This window comes from Eubalaena glacialis, chromosome 10 (assembly GCF_028564815.1).
Source record: "Eubalaena glacialis isolate mEubGla1 chromosome 10, mEubGla1.1.hap2.+ XY, whole genome shotgun sequence".
In the NCBI taxonomy this organism is placed as follows: domain Eukaryota; kingdom Metazoa; phylum Chordata; class Mammalia; order Artiodactyla; family Balaenidae; genus Eubalaena; species Eubalaena glacialis.
The window spans coordinates 74,351,771-74,374,780 of NC_083725.1; the positions used below are offsets into that span (position 1 = coordinate 74,351,771).

General features: G+C 39.9%; 1 protein-coding gene across 7 annotated transcripts in view; it reads right to left on the bottom strand.

Moving 5' to 3' along the window:
- STK33 (serine/threonine kinase 33) overlaps nt 1–10,225 on the bottom strand; it is a 184,673-nt gene extending 174,448 nt beyond the window's left edge. For 4 of the 7 annotated variants that reach the window (XM_061202965.1, XM_061202966.1, XM_061202960.1 and 1 more), the window contains exon 1: nt 9,803–9,847. The gene's annotated coding sequence lies outside the window, so the exon portion shown is untranslated. Of the gene's footprint in view, nt 1–9,802; nt 9,848–10,115 lie in introns of those variants that run through there. The other 3 variants (XM_061202962.1, XM_061202961.1, XM_061202964.1) reach the window with 2 other exon arrangements.
- Nucleotides 10,226–23,010: the final 12,785 nt, after the last annotated feature.

Consider the following 23,010-nt stretch of genomic DNA (forward strand, 5'->3'; position numbering starts at 1 on the left):
CAGGGAGCCCATTCTTTACTTTCCCCAAGAAGCTCATTTCATCAGACTCCAGTGACAGGATGTTTCTCCTCATATCAAGCCAAAATTATCTCCCTATAAATCCTCCTGTCAGGTAGTACCTAGTCTGTTCTTACAGATATTCCTAGTCCATCTTTAACAGGTCTCTGTGTTCTAGATATGAAGGAAATGAACATGTTCCCCCTGGTCATATTTCCTAGAGGCTAGCCATCTTTTCTGCATCCCCAATACCCTCAGCTGTCCTTCATATCATTTAAAGACCCTTAACCATCCCAGGCACTTCAGTCTCCTCTTGGTGAAATTCAATTTGCCAGTATCTCTATTAAAAAAAGGCATCTAGAACTAAAAATCATACTCCACAAATTATTACCAACATTTATTCACTAGGAAATAGATATTTGGGGAAGTGTCAAACCAAAGAACGCTCTGCTTCCTAGGGAGCAAGTCTTAACATATACAATGGAAATGGCTAGATAAACAGAAAATATAAATCAATGCTACCCAAAGACAGTGATGAGAAAAATGGGGGGTGGGAGGGGAGTTTAAAATACAGTGTCATTAAGCTATTCATTCTGAAAGAAATTAAACCACACTATGTGCTAGTCCACAACCTAAATTACCTGAGAACTGGTAATGCTAAAGTAATATGACCAAAACTTTCTAAATTTGCAATAAGCATGGTTATATATAGTCATAGCCTTTAAAATAAATTACTTTTAATCTCATCTAAAGAATCAAATGAAATCAAAATACTGGATGTAATTAAGACTGTTTAGTTTCCCTGGAGATTATACAAATCAGACATGTTAAGCATTCTAGGAATGAAACATTTGATACAATTAAGAAAATCCTATTGAAAAAAATTAGTCTGTAAAACAGAGATAATATGGGGCTAAGGAATGGCTTATTAATTACTCATTCAATTCTGAGTATAATAAATACAGCTATTACCATTTCAATTCACTAGTGGCTGAGCTCAGAAAGCTAAAACACTGCCACTCAATCTGCCTCCAGAATCTATTGATCTAATCAGTATAGTCACTGCCTGCCTCATTTATTGAATCACAGAATTATTTTAGGCTGAAAGGAATTTAGATGAAAAAAAAATGTTAGTAAGAAGGAGGACCAAAATTAAAGACCAAAATCTGGTACCTTGTCTCCTATACTTGAACAACCCTTCAAATACTTGAAAGCAGCTGTCATACCCTTCCTTCCCACCCTAACCAATCTTCTTTCCAAGGCCAGTTCCTTCAATGACTTATAATATAGGGAGGATCTCAGAACAAAGTCCTATATAAGTGACCTCTGGAAATTCAGACATGTTCTTTCATGTCTGACGGGCCAGCTTAGACTGTGTCTTGAGGGGATAAATGAGTGGCTATCGGGAGGAGGCTGCCCCCAACAAGATGAAGCCTCTTGAGCCCCACTCTTCAACCCCTCAGTAACTCTGCATAAGGCAAGCAAGAGGGACCTGAGACACACAGCCCTGGAGCAGAGCCAATCAGTAAGTGACTATGGAAGAAGATCGGAAGAGAGGCTATGACTATGCCAACATCAGAAACACCAGGGGACAGCACCTCCAGTTCAGGGGCCTTCCCCTATACCTGGTCTTTCTCCAATAGCGCTCTCTCCACTAGGTCTCAGCCAACCTAATGGGTCTTTCCTGTTTCTGACTAAGTCCTGGGGCAAACAGGACAGAGACTCCTCCAGAGAGTATATAGCCACAGAGGGAGCTCTCCATGAGGATAAGGTCATAATCCCAAAATAGACAGGCAAGTAACCTAGGATGATATTAAAGTGGCAGGATGCTATAACAAGAGAAGCAGGATGGCAAAAGCCCAAAATATTAGATGCTTGGGGGAAATGCTAAAGACAAAAGACAAAGAAAAGGATTTTTTTAAGCTAGGCTTAAAATAAGAAGAATAAAACCAAGACAGTTGTTAATTCTTAACTACAAATTATGCTTCTGTCTTCTCCATCCAAACTGACCTCAAATCTCAGCCCAGCATAACAGGCTCTTTGTCAAGCTGGGCACTGCTGGCCTGTCAGTCATTGTCTTCTATTATTCCCCTGGATATCAGCTTCCTTAAAGACCTACACTCTTCCCCACCTCCAGGCTTTTGGGCCTGCTGCTCATCCTGCCTCAGATTCCTTTCCCCTTCTGCTCATCCTCCCCTGACTGCCCCAAGCAGACTAGGGAGTACTCTCCTCCAGCTCCGATAGCACCAATCCATGTGTCTCTTCCAGCACCTCCCATGGGATATGATCATTTCTTGGTTTGCTTCCCTCCAAAACAGACTGTAAGCTCTCAAAGACTGTATCTCCATATTCCAAGAATCTAGCATAGTGTCCGGCTCTTAATTTAGTAAGTGAATGAATCAAATGAGGGAAGTAGGATAAGTAAGGTGACAATCATGTGCCAGGTTTTGTCTCATGTATGTCTTTTATCTCTTCTCTACTGACTAATGACAGACATACAGAGAACAGTGCCTGAAACACACTAAGTGATTAATAAAAACCGACTGAATAAATCAAGTGAATAAACATGAAAAGAGCTTTGACAGATTCAGCAAAGTGATATAGTCATGAGTATGAAGGTCCCTTCCAGTGCTAAGATTCTATGGAGTTTTAAAAAACTGTACTTATACAAATTTCCCAGAAGATTTGGAAAAGAGAAAAGGGAAACCAGCATTTATTGAGGAGCTACAAATTTGTTAGGCACTTTATATATGATATTTGATTTGTTTTTCATAATAATTCTGGGAAGTTGGGATTATAATACCCATTTTACAGATAAAGAAAACAAAGATAGAGATGCAGAGACAAAATTTGAACTCAGGTGAGCCTGACCCCAATCCTAATCTTTTCCCACACTGCACACATGAATCCCTGGGAGAAATGCAATTCTCCCTTCCCTATCACTCCATTCCAAGGAAAAGGAGTTCTGAAACAAGCCAAGGCTCAATCAGGTCATGATTCCAGAGGGTAGAGCTTTCAATGGGAAGTATGAAGAGGTGAAAAAGCTCTACCTTCCCTTAAGAATACCCCTCTTTTCCTTGTCGAAAGGTTCACAACTCTTCCCATGTTCCTCCCATGAGTCTGGAAGGAAAATTTTAGGACCTCTCCAGCTTATAAAGGGCCTCTCCAACGCCTCTTTTACTCTTCTTGTTCCCCAAAAGGTCAAGTGGCAATCAAGTTATAATTCAGAGGAATGATGGCAAGGAGAGAGCTATGTGGGTCTACTTGAGAGGCCTTAGATTAGAGGGGGAAGCAGCCCTGAAGCTTACATATCCCCTGCAAGCCTATTCACCAAGTTATAAGCCTACATACAAATGGTAACCAAAGTCCTAACTAGCAATACAGATATTTCTTTGCCTAGAATGTCTTCTGTGTAGGATGGTGGCATCTAATTGAGGTGACAAGGAATCAGCCAAATTTTGTTTCCCCAAAACATGACTCACAAGTTGACTTAAACAAATAACGTGAGGTGTACAACAAATGGCCCTGGGACAACTGGTTATCCTCATACAAAAGAATTGATTTGGACACCTACATCATACATATACAAAAATTAACTCAAAATGGATCAAGGCCTAAATACTAGAGCTAAAACCACAAAACTCTTAGGAAAAAAACATACGAGTAAATCTGACCTTGAATTAGGCAATAGTTTTCTAGATATGTCATCTAAAGCCAAATGACCAAAGTAAAAACAGATATATTGAACTTCATAAAATTAAAACTTTTGTCCCTCAAAGGACACTACCAGGGACTTCCCTAGCAGTCCAGTGGTTAAGACTCTGTGCTTCCATCACAAGGAGCATGGGTTCAAACTAAGATCCCACATGCCACAGGGCGAGGAGGCCAAAAAAAAAAAAAAAAAGACCCTATCAAGCAAGCAAAAAGACAACCTACAGAATGGGAGGAAATGTCTGCAAATCATATGTCTGATAAGGGTCTAATATCCAGAATATATAAAGAACTCTTCCAACTCAAGAATAAAAAGAGAATCCATATTAAAAAAATAAAGGAGTTAAATAGATACTTCTCCAAAGAAGATATACAAATGGCCAAAGATGTTCAACATCATTAGTCATCAGGAAAATGCAAATCAAAAGTATAATGAGGTACCATTCCAAACCTACTCAGATGGCTATAATCAAAATGATAGACAATAACAAAGGGTTGGTGATGGTATGGAAAAATGAGACTCCTCATACATTACTGATGGGAATGCAACATGGTGCAACCACTGTGGAGAACAGTTTGGCAGTCTTCAAAACGTCACACATAGAGTTACTGTATGACCAGCAATCCTACTCCTAGATATATACTCAAGAGAAATGAAAAGATATGTTCACACAAAAACTTACACACAAATATTCATAGCGGCATCATTCATAATAGCAAAAAAGAAAAAGAAGAAACAACCAAAATTGCCATCTACTGAGGAATGGATAAAAACAATGTGGTATAACCATATGATGGAATTTTATTTGTTTATAGAAAAGAATGAAGGACTAATACATACTACAACAGAAATGATTCTTGAAAACATCATGCTAAGTGAAAGAAGCCAAATGCAAAAGGGCCCATACTGTATGATTCCATTTATATAAAATGTCCATAATAATAGGCAAATCCATAGGGAAAGAAAGTAGATTAGTGTTTGCCAGGGGCTGGGGGAGGGGAGAATGAAGAATAACTGCTAATGGATGTGGGGTTTCTTTTTTGGGGCGATGAAACATTCTAGAATTAGATAGTGGTGATGATTGCAAAACCTTGTGATATACTAAAAACTTAATTTTACACTTTAAAAGGATGAATTATATGGTATGTTAATTATATCTCAATAAAAAAAGGTGAGCTGCAAGTATAAAAATGAGCTAAGTGTACACATTATAACATATGTACCATCAAAGAGATAAAACAGAAAAGCAATTAAGTTAACTTGAAAATCATTGCTGGACATTGGTGTTTACTTTCATAATAACAAATATGAGAAGTATTGCATTTTATTGCCATAAACTGCACACCAACATAAAGAAGATTGAGAGGAAAAATTAATTTGATTCCATGAAAAATGTCCAAGGATAAATATTTGCTTTCTTCCCAATATCTCAGCTGGTTGGAAGCTGAGCTCCCTGGAGCAGATATAAGAGCCTCTATGTTAGATTTGCTGACAGCAAACAGACTTGAAAGAATTCAAGTATAAGAAACTGAGCCTCAGACACGCTGCCTTTGGTAAATGGTAAATGGATTCTCTCCCAGCAAGCTCTGTCACTGCAGACAAGCATTCCACCATGATAACGACAAAGTAACAGAGTAGAACTTTCAATTACCAGCATCTCAACCTTAGAGACTGGATGAACATCTTCCATAAGGCTTTTCTCAGATTCTCTGAATGAATATGTGTGAGTCCAAATGACCAGTTTTTCCAGGTGAACACAGTTCATGTTAAGAATACTGAATCACAAGCAAACTTTGTACACATACAATGTAAAAGTAAAAACATATGACAGTATTCTAGAACTATGCCTGGTACATCGTAGGCACCCAATAAATACTTGTTGAATAATGTTTATATAGTTAATAGTATCTACTACATAATTTAGATCAAATACTAAGGCAAACAGTAGCAGTATTTCTAAATCAACTTATCTTCATCAATAAAGTTGTTTTTTTCTTGCTTTATTCCTGATGTTATACCACACCCTTATTGAGAGTCAAACTGAAAAGTCAATGGTTATTAAGAAAGATAATTAGTCTATCATAAGTAGGAAGGATATTCTGATTAATTCTAAAAGTTACTGCCCCTCATCTTACAAACCTTCCTGAAATAAAACAACTTTGGGTTAATAAAACTGCAGGAATTTGTGAGGTGGTTAGTCTTTCATGCACCCTAAGATTTATTTTAGTTAATAAACTAAGAAAAAGATATACTGATACAGTTTAATAATAAGTTGTTTACTTATTATTAGTAATGTGAAGACATTATAATGTGAAGACATTCTGGAACGCTAAGACAGATCCAAGCAAAACACAATTCACCTCATTGATCCCTATTGGAGCTCAGTAGGAAGGGAAATTCTTTCTGAAGCACATATTAAAGCACACTAACTTACCAATGCCTAGAAGGTCAGCAATTAATTCTACATTACATTTTCCCTTTTTTAAGCCTCTTTTAAAAACAGGGAAATAATTTCTCAGAATCTAACAACTGTGGGTGCTTGAAATACTATATAGAATCATCAGATGGATAAAAGAAGTAGAAAATCTCTTCAGAGATCACATCTTTTCCTCTTTCAGGACACTTCTAAAAGTCTCTAAGGATACCATTCTACAAGTTCAGGATCTATGACAGACTCTGTCAGAAAAAGTCTTCGTCAGTTTCTTTTACAGCAGTATAAGCTCTTTTCTTCTTCTATCTTCAAGGAGACATGAAGATGACATGAGTATCACCCTTTACATCATCATCTTTTAGGTTTTTTATTGGAAATCACACTACTCAATTCTCTTTCACTTTCATTAACTCTTCCTTGATTTGCTGACATCACAAAATAACATCTTTAAAGAAACTGTAGTTTGTTAACTGGTCTCTGCATGAAAAAGACTTTCTAAGCATAAAAAGCAATGAATCAAAAAAGAAAAGGTTAACAAGTAAACAACCTAAAATTGTTTTAATTTCTATAAATCAAAAGCCATCATAAATGAAAAGAAAAGGCAACTGTAGGAGAAATGCCCCAATATGACAAGCAAGGGATAATATCCTTACTCTATAAAAAGTTCACACAAATCAGCGTCTGGCCAAGACAAGTGCCCCCTACCCCGTCCCGCATTCCCCTCCTCATCCGTACAAGAAATTGCTAGGTCCCTACCAAAAAAAAGAGGTTACAGCTTCTTTCTCCCAGCTTTCAGGATCACTGTGCCTTTCTTCTGCCTTAGTCCTTTGCCTCCTACCCGGATGCCCTTTTTCTTCTCAGCCCTGTTAGCCAGGAGATTCAGATAAACAGCCTGATCTTGATTTCAGATTTTCCCCAAGATCCAGCCTCTGAAAGACTGCTTTCTACATTGCTCTGTAACCTGTAGGCAAGTAACAACTCACCCCAGGCTCCAGGGATACCTTATCCAACTAATTGCAGCCAAAGCCCAACATACTGGCTCCTGCCTGGGCTGGGGAGGCAGAAATCAAACAATTAAACAATTAAGAAAAAAACTGAGACTCCAATATAAAAACCATCAAAGAGCTTGTGCAGGCAATCTAATAGCTAATAAGATTTTTAATGCTTTAACACATTAATAATGGAAGATGTGAGTTAAAATGAGGTACTATTTTTAATCTGTGAAATTTGCGAAGATTTTTAAAAAATAATAATGCTAACACAGGTGTCATAAAACTGATAGCAGGATGGTAAACTGGTATACTCTTTATAAAGGTAGCAGCATGTGTGAAGAGCATTCATCCGTCCTTTGACCCTGTAATGTCATTTTTAGGAATTGATCTTCAGTAATCAAAAATCTAGTCAAAAGATTTAAGTATAAAGATATTCATCTCTACATTTTTGTACGTGAAATGTAACTATCCAACAGTAAGTAAACTGCAAATAAATTATGCTTTGTCCACAGTGTGGATTATTATGGAGCCAATAAAAATGATATAGTAAGAGCTGACTATTCTATAGCACTGATTAAGGACCACTGACTGTCCTAAGCAGTTAACATGTATTCACTCATTCACTCCTCCAACAACATAAATGGAAACTGTGAGGTAGGTAGGTGCTAGTATCATCTCCATTTCACAGGTGAGAAATCAGAGGCACAGAGAAGTTACGTAATTGGTTCAAGGTTACACTGGCACAGACTCACATGCTCTTTTCTGAAATTCTAAAATCCAAAAAGCTCTGAACACCACGTGTTCTCATAAATTTGTGGCAAATTCATTTGTTGGCAAAACCTGATCTGAACTGAAGCAAAAGTACGTATAGTCTTTACTTACCCCACTTTGAGTGAAGTTATCTTGCTAAAGAAAACAATGCGTTTGATTACAGAGTGCTGCCCCAGACCCCACGAGAAGGGATGCAGTTTATACACCATGTTGTCTTTCTATAATCTGAAAAATTCTAAATTTTAAAGCACAGATAGCCCCACGAGTTTCATATAAGGAATTGTGGCAGAGCTGAAATTCAAATCTATGCATCTGCTTGGCTCTGGAGTCTATGCTCTTAACCACGATGGTTATTTTGAGAGCCTGTTTAATGGCATGGGAAAATTCTTATAATTAAAATATTTAAGTATTTATTAACTACACACTATGTGTCAGACACACAGACAAAATTAAAATTGGGACAATGCTACTAAGGACAGATAACTGGTGTCAGAAGAGCCTATACCCTAAGAGGGCTTGTCCTAGACAGACTGGTTGGTCAGTGGCAGTTTTCCTGAGGAACCATCTGATCTGAGAAGTGAAGAATGAGCAAGAGTTAACGAGAAGAGGGAAGAGCATACCTGGAAGGAGAAGAGCATGCGCAAAGGCCCTGTAGTAGGAGGGAAAATGGAGACAAAGGACTCAGAGTCAGTGTAACTGGAACACAGAGAACCAGGAGAGCCTAGTGTAAGACAAGGCTAGAGAGGAGGTAGATGCTACAGGACCTTATAGGTGGAGTAACCATTTGCCCCAGTTTGCCTGAGGGACAGTCCCAGTGTAAATAATGGCACTCTCTTTTACTCTCAAAGGTATCTTGGTCTATACGATAAAATATATGGCCATCCAATTTATCTGCCACATTAAAGAGTTGTACTTTTATCCTAAGAGCAATAAGAAATCCTGATGGATTTTAAGCTGCAGGGGGGCAGAAGAAGGGTATCGTAATGAAATTTTAATTTTCAAAAGATTAGTCTTGCTACAGGGCAAAGAATAGACAAGAATACTGAAAGGATAGGGTGAATACCTTTAGACCAGTTTGGAGGCTACAACAGGAGACCAGGCAAGAGACAACGGCAGCTTGGTCTAGGGTGACAGTGGTAGAGACAGAAAGAAGTGGATGGAATTGAGTTTGGTTTGAACATAAAATAAACAGACCTTGATGATGATCTGCGCATGGAAAGAGAGTCCAAGACTTCTGGCTTGCAAACTAAATGGATGGTGTTATGATTCACTAGAGATTTACATGAGCTAGAAATTTAAATATGTTTGGCATCTGCATAGCAGCTGTAATTTGAAGAGGGAGAGCCTGGAAGAGTGTCTAAAACAAGAAAAGTTTAGGTTCAAAACTTGCTGATGTTTCTTTCCATTGGCAGAGCCCTCTTCCAATGCATGACCCTATTTTCTGGTTGAATACTGGAGCTGTTTGGTGGTTAGACAAAAGAGAAGGTCCCCCTTGCCTGGTGATACGGGACAGCGGGAATCAAATCACGTGCAGCATGTAAACACCCGTTACAATTAAACCCCAAATGCTTGATATTTACTGTTCACAACGCAGTCTCACATACAGGCTCCTTGGAGCCCACGACACTTTGTGAGAAAATGTGGTCTGCATTTACGGATGAGGAAACTGAGGTAGAGCGCTTAAATTACCTATCCACACAGAGGCTGCTCTTATGCCATACTATCTCCTCAAATGTGCCATCCACTGTGTGCAAGCAACTACACTAAGTGCTGTAAGAACTACCAAATAATGAGGTCCTACTAGGTGCCAGGCTCTAGGAGATTAAAAAGAGAGAAAGGAAAAAAACAGAACAAAACAAAACCGCAACTTCAGAACTTTTAAGGATGTGTTACACTTACCCTAGAGTAAATTCGCTTTAAATTTCAGAAAGGTTCACGTCCCAAGGTGGGGTCGAGGTGAGAAGGTGGAGATGAACCGGGACAGACAGGGACCACCCCAAACACCGACCCGGGGGAAATGAGGTCCCAACGCCTGGGCCCCGGGAAACACTAGGAAGGGACGGCGGGTGCCACCAGCCGACTGGGCGGCGGAGGCCCAGCTGCCCGTTTGCCAGCGCGTTGCCACAGCAACGACCAGGTCGGCTTTAGCCCGGGGCCTCCCGCCCACTTCCGCGGGGTCCGCCCTGCACCTCAACGCCAGGGGGCCACTCACCCGGGCCGTCGAGCGGGCTGGCTCCCAACTGGCGCGCACACTCCGCGCTGGTGGTCGCCAAGTCCGGAATTCCGCACCTGAAGAAACTTTTCGGCCGGCGGGGCAGCCGCAGGGAGGTGGACGGGGGCCGCGTCGGGACAAAGCGCGTCGGCTTGGCGCGAAGCCCTTCTCCCCGCGGCGGGGCTGGCGAGGAGGGTGCTCCCAGGTGCGTTCGGAGGCGTTCCCGCGAGCAGCTCCTCTTAGCGATGGACCTGAGAAGCCTGTCTCGGGGACAGAGAAGCAGACACATGTTACACTTGATAACAGTGATATCACAGTGCTGAGGTGATGTCCAGGCTAATATTCTCGCTCAGGGCTCGAGGCCTTGTGGTCCAGCCGGTTGGAGCTGGGGCTGTAAGCCTCGCACTGCAGTGGGTTCCGAGCTGGCCTAAAAGTCAGGGAAATGAATATCAGTGCTGGGGGGACGGCCCCCGGAGTACAGGGTGTTTGTCCCCACGGAGGCGCTGAGAAGGCTCTTGAGAGATCAAATGACAATTACCAGGAATATGTTTTAGCCACAAAGCTCTGTGGAACCACCTGAATGCGTGCCCCCTGCAATAGAGGCTAGAAATGCGGGCTCCAGCTGTATGCTAATGTATTTCTGACCTGAACTAGGAATGGCTTCTGTGGACACGGGTCTTGCTCTCTAGCAGCTGCCGCGGTGGTGGGGGTACGAGGGGTGGGCTCAACTCTCCAGATACTAGCCTAATTATTCAGGCAGATGTCCTCTAAAATTTATTTGATTAATAGCCAAGAACTTGGTACAGCAGGTCGGTTCATTTTATTGCTTAGAGGTAGAAGTCCACCTTTGGCAACGGGTTCCTCCTGTCAGCTTCATCTGAAAACTCATAATGGCCGTGGTAAGCAACCGGTAACTTCAGTTTTGCAAATTTTCCGAACACAAAAATAATCCCCACCATGTCCTGTACTCTAGAACTTTGGGGTATTGGCCAGACTTTGTTCTGAAGAAGTACAGAACTGTTGTCTAACAAGGGTCTGGAATAGCCTGCAAGAATTTTCTCTCTGTCTCTCTCCCCGAACCCTGCCTCTATCCAAGCATGAGTGTTAGTGCCACAATGTCCAACAAAAGAAGATAAACTCTACCATCTGCTTCACTGAGCTGTGAAGTGTGTGGATCTGCCTTTAGTCAGCAGCTGTGTAGTCTTACACTCCACAGCCTTACCAAGAAATAACTTTGAACTGTCCACTTTCTCATGGCTGTGAAAAGCCTGGTGGAGAGAAACTACAGTTACGGAGAATTGTTTGAAAGGCATGCAGATGACCCTCTCCTCTACATAGTCTCTGGGTCAAGTGAGTTCCAAACCTGCTACATATCAGAGGCATCCAGGGAGTTCTATTTGTTTTGCTTTGTGTTTAAATACAGATTCACAGGACACGCTTCCAGAAATTCTGATTAAGTAAATCTCATGAAACCATTTTTAAAAGATCTTCATATGAGCTTGATACAAAGCTAGATTGGGAACCACTGGGCTATGTTTTATCCTGAATTAAGCCAGACCATCAAAAAGCTGTTTGTACCACTTTTTCTTCACCCTTACAAAACTGTCTCTACCAAGTCATGCTTTACCCTTATGCCATCTGCTTATATTGAGATGCTATTTAAAAAAGATATGCATGACACCTCTGAATTTACTGGAGGGATTATTTTAAGAATGATGTTTATTACATCCCAGTAGCAGAATCCTACCATATTGCCCAGCCCAGGGTTTTTCAAGTTTTTTGGACGATAATCCACCAAAAGAAATATGTTTTACATTATCACCCAGTACACAGGTACCTACGCATTTAATAACTAAAACAAGTTTTATAAAATATTACCCATTCCACATGCATTTTATCGCTTTTTAATGCTGGTTTCCACCCGTTAAATGATTTATTGACCCCTAGATGAGTTGCAAGTTGCATTTTAAAATCAGCAGTGTAGGGACTTCCCTGGGGGTCTAGTGGTTAAGACTTCACCTTCCAGTGCAGGGGGTGCGGGTTTGCTCCCTGGTCAGGGAGATAAGATTCCACATGCCTCGCAGCCAAAAAAACCAAAACATAAAACAGAAGCAATATTGTAACAAAGTCAATAAAGACTTTAAAAATGGTCCACATCAAAAAAAATCTAAAAAATTAAAATAAAAAAAATAAAATCAGCAGTGTAGCCAGATATCTTTTTCTGGAAACTAGCCCTAATCCTCAGACAAACTAGGCCACCTGTTCACAGTCTATTGCTCCAATAGCAGTACCAGAGCCAACCCAATCACATCTTTCTCCCAGGAATTTGGAATTAGGACTGAGAGATTTTCGTTTTTCTAAATCTAGGTAGCTAACATAGAAACATAGAATGCTGTAATATTGAAAGTCAGAAGCTATCCACAGACATGCCTTCCCATAATGTGGCCTGGAGAAGTGCAGAAAACCAAGTTGCAGGAAAAATGTGATAAGAACAGGAAGTATGAAAGAGATTCACAAAGAGGAGAGAAGAGACCAAAAGAGTTGTGGCAGCTTTCCATCCCTGATCATTTTATTTCTTGAAATGAGCTGCATTCCTGCCTTTGAATTCCATGTAATATTCCAAATCTTTATAATAAGATGCACTCTTTTGCTTAAGCTAGTTCAAATGGCTGAGTTTCTGTTATTGCAACCAAGATGAATCTAATTATATTGGTTTTATATGGCTTTTGTAACAAATTACCACATACTTGGTGATTAAACAATGTAAGTGTATTACCTGGCAGTTCTATGAGTCAGAAGTCTGACACAGGACTCACTGGACTAAAATCAGTGTCAGCAGGGATTTGTTCTTTTCTGGAGGCTCCAGGGAAGAATCTGTTTCCTTGCCTTTTCCAGTTTCTAGAGGTTACCTACATCCCTTGGGTTCATGGCCCTTTTCCTCCATCTTCAAAGGCAGCAATATTGCATCTTTCTGACCGTGCTTCTGAGGTTACATCTCCCTCTGATTCTAGCTAGGAAGGTTCTTAGCTTTTAAGGACCCAAATGATTAGATTGGGTCCACCCAGAAATTCCAGAATAATCTCCCCATCCCAAGGTCCTTAGCTTAGTCACCTCTGCAAAGTGCTTTTTGCACGGAAAGTAACATTCACAGCTTCCAGGAATTAGGACGTGGACATCTAGGGGGAAGGTGGGGGTGGATGCACACTAACATACGATCACTCTGTGCCTTAATGTATTTCAATCCTGAATGCCAGGGAAACAAATCTTTTTCTCCTTGAAAAACTGATTTCCTTATAAAGAAAGCAAACCATGAAATTGATCACTTTTCCCTTTTCACCTTCGCTTCTAGGAAGACAGGAACCAAATTTGCAACTCAACATTAGTAATTTTGTCAAACTCTACTGCTTGCATATCAGTGTTACAACTTTCTTCTGTTCTCTCTCTCTTCCATTTTCCCTCATTTCTACCTTTTTTTTTTCATTGTATTGACTGTATTATTTTAAGCTGCTTCAGATATTTTGACTTGTTGTTTCCTCTGCCTATAAGGCTCTGCCCCCATACCTCCACAAGGCTGGTTCCTTTTAATCATCTATATCTCAGCTCACATGCCACCTCCTCAGAGAAGCCTTCCCTGATCCCCCTATCTAAAGCAGTCCCTCCCACAGTCTATCACATTACTTTACTTTGTTGTCCTAGAGCACTGAACACCATCTAAGACCATCTGATTTATTTTCTTTCTTCCCTCACTGGAAGTTAAGCTTCAAGACAGTAGGGACCCAGCCTCTTTGTTTATTGCTTGCTCCCAGTACCTGGAACAGTGGCTGGCAGTTAGTAGCTATTTAATAAAAAACCATGGCATTAGTAAATGAAAGAATGAATAAAGGAAGGGCAGGAAGAAGGAAAGAAGAGACTTTGTAGAACATGTTGATATATAGATGGATAGATAAATAGGTAGATAGGCTGACAGATAGACAAATATTCATTTCTAATGTGCAAATGTCACCAATATTTATAGGGAAGAATCAGAGAAACTACACAAGGAAGTAAAACGTAACTCCCTACAATATGTTCATAGAGCTACTGGGTTTTCTTGGGGAACCCTTTATGTAAATGCCTTAGACAGAAAGTTTCTTGAAGTTTTCCAGTGGCTCAAGGCAGCTACATTAAATATCCCGGCTGGTTACCATGTCTGAAGTCATCAGTTCTCAGTGAGGTGATGGATTGCAACACCATGACCCCTAACAACAACAAACTGTTGACACTGCCAAGGGAGCTCAGTCTATTCCAGGGGTCATTACTGCACAGCAATCGGCTCTCATCCTAGTCCAGTAATTATCAACATCACCACTGCCAACAAGTGTTATATGCTGTTTACTTAAACACTCTATGGTAATGTCATTGTTACAATGCAATATCAAATTGCTTGACATTTAAGAAGAGAGATCAGAATCGAAGTTTGTCAATGTAACAAAACATAGAAGCAATTAGTATAGTTTGTTCCAGGGCTTGTTAACCCTGTTAGTAAAAATACCAAAGTCTTGGAGGGAAGAGATGGACTTCAGTTTTCGTAAGTCAAGAAGCAGTTGATTTACACATTAATTACAATTTATCTCTGCTATTCAAAAGACTCTATATCACAAAAACATCACTCCATAATTTTTCTGTTCTATAAGATAAATTATGATATTTTTAAATCATTATGTGTTATATTAAGATTTCTTAAATTGGGGGACATGTCTTTGAAAAGTGTATAATGCAAAATGTAACTTTATTCTAATGATAGCTCTTTGATTATGGGTAGGCTCTACCAATTTATACAAAGTCTTTCCACTTTTCTCTTCTCCTACCTTGACAAAAGTAAAACTGTATCTTATCCCCACAGCTCAAAAGGAAATAAACATTTAGCAATTAACTCAGTTTTTCTGATCAACTGTGGATGTCTGACACAGCCCCCTTGTCAGATAAAACTAATAGAGTTCAGGTTACTGCAAGCCAAAACTAAATTAATGATTCATAGAGTAGAAGACTTGATATTGTTTAGATGGAAATACTCCCCACATTGATCTACAAATTCAATGCAATCCTTATCTAAATTTCAGCTGCCTTTTTTGTAGAAATTCACCATCTGATCCTAAAATTCATATGGAGATGCAAGAAACTCAGAGGAGGCAAAACAATCTTAAAAAGAAGAACAAAGTTGGAGGACTCACACTTCCGGATTTCAAAACTTACTACAAAGCTTTAGTAATCAAGACTGTCATATTGGCATAAGGATAGACATATAAAACAACAGAATAGAATTGAGAGTCCAGAAATAAATCCATGCATCATTGAACAACTGACAAGGGTGCCATGGCAATTCATTGGGTGACAGGATAATCTTCAACAAATGATGCTAGGAAAACTGCAAGCGAGTATATTTGAACCTGTACCTCACACCATATACAAAAGTTAACTCAAAATGGATCAAAGGCCTAAACACAGGAGCTAAAACAATAAAACTCTTAGAAAAAACAGTTATAAATCTTCAAGACCTTGGATTAGGCAATGGTTTCTTAGATATGGCATCTAAAGCAAAAGCAACCAAAGAAAAAATAGATAAATTGGATTTCATCAAATTAAAACTTGTTCTTCAAAAGACTATCAAGAAAATAAAAGACACCCACAAAATGGGAGAAAAATATGTGCAAGTCTTATAAGTGACAAGAGTCTAGTATCTAAAATATATTAAGAATTCCTACAACTCAACAGTAAAAAAGCAAATAACTCAATGTAAAAGTGGGCAAAGAATTTGAAGACATTTTTCCAAAGTAGATATGCATAAAGCCAATAAGCACATAAAAAGATGTTCAATATCATTTGTCATTGGGGAAATGCAAATCAAAACCATAATGGGGTACCACTTAATACCCACTAGGATGGCTAGAATCAAAAAGACAGACAATAATATATGCTGGTGATGATGTGGAAAAATTGGAACCTTCATACATTATTGGTGGGAATATAAAATGGTATAGCTGCTTTGGAAAATAGTCTGGCAGTTTATTAAACAATTAAGCATAGGGTTTCCCTTGTGGCTCAGTGGTTAAGAATCCGCCTGCCAATGCAGGGGACATGGGTTCGAGCCCTGGTCCGGGAAGACCCCACATGCTGCAGAGCAACTAAGCCCGTGTGCCACAACTACTGAGCCTATGCTCCAGAGCCCATGCGCCACAACTCCTGAAGCCCGGCGCCTGGAGCCCGTGCTCTGCAACAAGAGAAGCCACTGCAAAGAGAAGCCCACGCACCATAACGAAGAGTAGCCCCCACTCACCGCAACTAGAGAAAGCCCGCGCACAGCAGCAAAGACCCAACGCAGCCAAAAATAAATAAATAAAATAAATAATAATAAAATTTTTTAAAAAAATTAAGCATAGAGTTATCATATGACCAGTACCCAAGAGAATTGAAATTACATGTCCACACAAAAAACTTACACACAAATGTTCACAGAAGCATTATTCATAACAGCCAAAAGTGGAAACAACCCAAAATGGCCATTAAATGATAAATAGATAAACAATAAATGGTATATCCATACAATGGAATTGTATTTGGCTACAAACAGGAATGAAGTACTGATACATGCTACAACATGGATAAACCTTGAAAACATTATGCTAACTGAAAGAAGCCAGATGCAAAAAGCCGTGTCTTGTATGATTCCATTTATATGAAATGTCCCAAATAGGCAAGTCTGTATAGAGAAAAAGTAAATTAGTGGTTGCCACGAACTGGGAAGAGGGAATGGGGAGAGACTGTTAACAGGTGTAGAATTTCTTTTGGAGGTGATAAAAATGTTCTAAAATTAGACAGTGGTGATGGTTGAACAACCTTGTGAATATACTAAAAACCATTAAATTGTACACTTTTAAAAAGTGAATATTAGGTATATGAATTATGTCTCAAAGAGTAAAGTAAAAACAACTGAATAATACTTTATATTTCATGGATTCTAAAACCCACGTATTTTTCACTTTTTAAACTTCTTTGAAATTGGGTTGCATAATTGATTACATATTACTATTGCTGTCAGCCAGGTAGCAGTCCTGACATGTGTAAAAGTCTCCCTGAAGGACCAAGAAAGTGCCAGCATCTTGGTGTCTTAGTTTTCACAAAATACAGGTGATATTCACTCACCTAATATCATCAACTCTGTTCCAGGCACTGTCCCAAATGCTTTCTGTATTTTAACTTATTCAATCCTCACAACAGCTCCATGAGATAAGTACTGTTATTATCCTTATTTTACAGACAAAGAAACAAAAGTACAGTGATTTGTCCAAGATCACACAGCTGGTACGTGTGAGTCCCATCCAGGCTGTTCTGGTCCAGAGTCTGTGCTCCTAACCATTAGGCTTCACTGCCTCACTTACCTGTGAGTGCAAGACAGCCATTACTGTAAACGGTCTTCAAGGTTTCCTACCAAAGTTGGCCAAAAGAGTAACGAAAGCTAATAATGAGTCTTGCAATGGTTCAGTGATTAAAAACACCATTCATTTGGAAGTTTGACTAGTTCATTCAAACATCTTTTGGCTATGCCTAAGGGAGTTCACAGCCCGGAACTTCATTTACAGAGCTCAGATAAGAGGGAGTAACCGCTTCCTGCTTGACTTACAAGGTGAGTAAAGGGAGCTGGAGCTTTAGTCCAGACCCTCCTCATTTTTCCCAGCTGACTGCAGAGACTGACCTCCTTCTCCTATGAGCCTGACAGGGTAAGGGACAGGGCAGACCAGGTCCCAGCATGGGGATGGAGGGATGAAGTCTCTTTTACTCATGCGTGAAGAGTGTGGAGCCAGAGGAAACACCACCAGAAGCCATCTCAGGAAGAAGTGCAGGATCAAACCTGAGGCAAATATTCCACCTCCCTATTACCTGACATCCAACCTTGCTGATTTAATGCAAAGTCAATCGTTGGAAGATTGGAAGGACTCCTGAGGATTCAAGGGTGTATAGCATTCCAGGCTCAGGAGAGAAGATGGATTGTATCACTTCCAAGAAACTACAGGCAGAAAGAAAGGATAGCTAAGCCCTCCCTGTCCCCATTCTGCCAAGGCTCTTGCCACACCCACCCCAGCTGAGCCCCTTGGATACCAGATGCCTCTTTAAGATGACTGGGGAAACCTAGCCGAAGCCAGATTGCTTCCAACAAGCTGACCCCACAGACACCCTCAGTTCCTGGAGGCCAGAGTGAGGATGGAGACTAAACTCAGAGCCCTTCACTGCCTCTCCACATCCCCTTACAGAGGCTAGCAGTAGCATTTTCCAGCCATGAGGTAATTTCACCTCCTCCAGCTTAGGCCTCTGCCTCAGAGTCCAGAAGCCAAACACAATCCTTTCAGTAGAGAAAAGACAGAAGCAAAGAGGACAGCAGAAGACACACCCAAATAAGGCAGGGTACCAGCTCTGAACCGTTGCATAATGGAAAGAGGAATGGGTGGGCAGAGGAGGTGCCTGGAATCACCATCCTTTAATTCAGTTTTTTCTCTTCTTAAATTTTCATTTGGTAACAATTTCAAACTTACAGAAAAGTTGTGAAAATAAAAATAGTAGAAAGAATACCCATATACCCTCTAAACCCAGATTCACCTATTAACATTTTATCCCATTTGCTTTATTTGTATCCTGTATATATTTTTCTAATTTTTTCTAATTATATATTTTTCTAATTAAATATATAAATATATTGAAAAATACAATATAGATAGATAAATTATATTAAAATATATTTTTACATATTTAAATTATAAAAAAAATATTTTTTGCACCATTTGAAGGTAAGTTACATACACTATGGCCTTTTACTCCTAAATACTCCAGTGCATATTTCCTAAAAAAAGGGTAATTTATTATATAACCACAGCACAGTTATCAACTGTAGTGTAGTTAGCATTGATACAATACTGTAATCTACTATCCATATTCCAATTTTGTCAGTTGACCCAATGATGTCCTTTAAGCATTTCCCCCCTTCCACTACAGGACCCAGTTTAGTCCTGGATATTGCATTTAGTTGTCATGTGTCTTTAGCCTTTTTTAATGTGGAACATTTTCATAGCTTTTCTTTGTCATTAGTGACATAGACGTTTTTCTAAAATCCAGCCCCCTATCCCCTGACTTTAACATAACATTCCTCATTTTGGGTTTGTCTGATGTTTCTCCATAATTAGGTTCAGAGTATGCATTCTAGGCTGTGATATTGGATGGGTGATGTTGTGTCCTTCTCAGGGTATCACTTCCGGATGCACAATGTGTCCACCTGTCCCTCACTGGTGACGTTATTTTGATCACACAGTCAAGGAGTTGTCTTATTTCTCCACTGTTTAATTACTGTGTATTTTTTTCTCCCTCACAACTAATGAGCCGTCGGTAGTGAGGCAATTTAAGGCTGTGCAAATATCCCGCTCATCAAAATGTCTCCCTAGCACACTTTCCTGACTTTGCAGAGAGCTAAAGGAGCACCGCTGGCGCCACCTATGGGGCTTCTGTCACACTGCAACAAAGGGAATGGGCTGTGGATCCTCCCTCACTCCTGCCACTTGTCTGGTGCCCAGGAGCTATTTTGGCCTTAGACATTTTGAAAGAAGAGCTTTTTGAGACTTAAGTCACAAGGCTTGAGTTCTAGCTCTGACATCGCCACCAACTCATGAGGAAACTGGGACAAGTCCTTCCCCTTCTCAAGACTTCAGTGTTCCCAGTAAAATGGGAGGTTGGATGACAAAGACCTGATTTCATTCATTCATTCAACAAATATTTGTTGAGCAACTACAGGCACTGTTCTAGGGTCTGGGCAAGATTTCTGCTTTCAGGGAGCTTACACCATATGAGGGGTGACCTAGACAATGTACAAGAAAACAAATTAAGGAAATGGATAAATACACATAGTAGTAAGTGCTATGCTGACAATAAAACAAGATTGTGAGAGCGAGTGCCTGGGGTCCACTTTAGATTGGGTAGTTAGGAAAAACTCTCGGAAGAGGGGTTTTGGCTAAGACATAAAAGATGATATTTGAAATATACCATGATAAAAGTTTAAAAATACATATAAAAGTATTTGTATAAGTATAAAAGCAGTACAGCATTTTAACACCAAAGTTTGGGGAAAAGACAGAAAAATTATGCATAATGCTACCACCCTAATATATTTTAGGATAATAACATTTTCTATATTTGTATTTGTATCTTTTTTCTTTTATTTTACATATAATTCTGTTTTGCTTTTTTCAATTTAGCATCATCTCCTAATTATTTTCCATGTTGTTATTCTAGATGCAAACATTGCATGCCTCATATTCCATTTGTTAAAATTATTTGCCCTTTTCCCTCCCAAGAACAGTGTAATAAACATCCATGTCCCCTTCATCTAGATTTACCAGTTGTTAACTTTTTGCCACATCTGTTTTACTTCTAATAATGTAATATGTAGTTTTTCTACCCCTGAGAGTTAGTTGCAGACATCATGATCCTTTGTCCTTAAACACTTTAGCATGTACCACCTAAAAACAAGGCCTTTTTCCTCTGTAACCACAGCTCAAAGTATCGCTCTCAGGAAGCTTAATATTAATACAAGTTATCAGCCCGTATTAAAATTTCCCCACTTGTCCCAATAATGTCCTTTCAAATGAGCTCGATAATTATTTTAACTGATATCTCTGCTTTCTGAAATACTTGAGAGGTTTCTCAAGCCAGAAGAAGTGTAGAATTTCTTTCTCCCTTTATGTATCTTCTGACTCTGTTGGATTCCTAATTCAAACAAAGACTTTGAGAGTCTTTGTCTCAGTTCAAGTATGCCTATAGACTCTTTAAATATCATTTTAAATTATATCATATTAATTATTTAACCATCTTCTATAGGCTTTTCATTGTTTCTAATATTCTACTGTTACAAATCTTGATCACACCTAAAAAGTAACATAAAAATTAAAGATAATATAAAGTAATAATAACACTAAAAATAATAAATCCTAATATCATCAAATATCCTGAATTTTCATCTATTCCCAATCGTCTCATAATATTCTTTAAACCAGGATGCAAATAAGTTCCATACTTTGTAATTGTTTTATATGCTTTTTTAAGTCTCTTTAGTCTGTAGGTTTCCCCCCCACCTCTTTTTTTTTCTCTTTGCAATACATTTGTTGAAGAAACCAGGTCATTTGTTCTGTCATTGCTCACAGACTGGATTTTACTGATTGTATCCTTGTGATGTCATTTTAAATGTTCCTCTGTTCTTTGCTTTTCCTCTCAATTGGGAACTACATCTGTAAATTGGTAGTTAAATCTAGAGACTTGATTAGATTCAGATTCTATTTATTTGGAAACACTTCGTAGATGATGTTGTGTATCAGGAGACATGTAATGTCTGGATGTCTCTGTGATATGGGTAACCTTGGATGGTCACTGCCTAGATCCATTCATTCATTGGGGGTTGAAAAATGGTGATATTCCAGTTTACCAACCCTTCCATTATTAGCTAGAAAACTTCTGAAAGAGATACTTCCCCTTGCAAACAAAGAAGAACAAAGAGCATTGCTCACCACCCAGTTGGACAAGGATTAAGCTATCAGCCACAGCAGGCACTAACTGACATGCACCCTGAGAGGAATTCAGGATGAAAAACAGGATGAGGCACTCTGTGCTTTGGAAAAACAGGGCCTACCTAGATAGTTAGGTCAAAATGAATGACAAATATTCATTACAGTGTCCTTGACCCCCACAATGGCTAGAAACCATTGGGCAGAGAGGAGCACTAAGGTTAGGTAACTGGGGGATATCACTATATAAAGGATATTCCTAAAGTGTTTAGCGTCCAGAAGTGGCGGGCATTCTTAAGATGCTTTTCCCCCTAACTCTCCTTCAGACTTGCTGCCTGTATTTTAAAGAACAGGATGTGTTCGTGCAATAAGAAGCAGAGAGCTGAGTTCTTCCCTAGAGAGAAAGCTCCCCAGTCTACTCTTCCCCACCTTGTGTCTTAACGATGTTGGAGTCTGAGGGTGAGAAGACCATGAAGCATGTTCAACCATCTCCACTCAAAAAACACTCCAGGACACAATTACTGGTAAAGAAAAGTGCTATCTTTTAATTTGTTCTAGAATGTGTAGGTCCTATTAAGATCAGTGACACTTCCCCTTATCATGTTCCTCCCTCATGCCCCCAACCACTTTGGATCCAACGTCCACTTCTAGAAAAGGCCTAGGAGGAACTCACCCTACATAGCCAACGAAGGGGTGCAGTTTGAGGAATGGGTATATGGCTCCAGAAGCAGCACCAGCTACTAAAGACTTTCCTCAAAGCAGCTCATTTTGGCCTGTGAGTCCCTTTGCCCTGCCTTGGTCAAGACTCCCTAGCTGTGAACTGCTCCAGTGTTCCCTTGTTCCCTGTGTGGCCTGAGCTTTAGAATTAGAATCACCATTACCATCTTTAGAGCTGGAGAGCCTCTGAGAGAGCACTGTTTTCACCATCCTTCCTCCCCACAACTTTATAGATGGGGAAACTGTACCCAAGGTCACACAGTTCACAACTGGCAGAGCCAAAATTTTGGTGTTTAGCATCTCAAATCAGGTATCTTTCTACCATACCCTCCTGCCTCCAAGAAAACAACCGGCATCTGCCTCTAGCTCCAGGAACAACTGGAGCAAGCAGGTGGTGGTGACCAGAACAGACGGGAAAGACCCGGCTAAAGGGGCCAGGCTGACCCCAGCTGAACCCCAAGCAAGTGATGAATCACAGCACTGCCCAGTTTCCCTCCGTCAGAATGTTATCAGTGGCAGACAACCACCCCCGCCCCCGCCAGGATTCTCCTCCTGGCTAGCAGAACTGAACCATGCATGGAAACATGCTTACCATGATTCCAAGA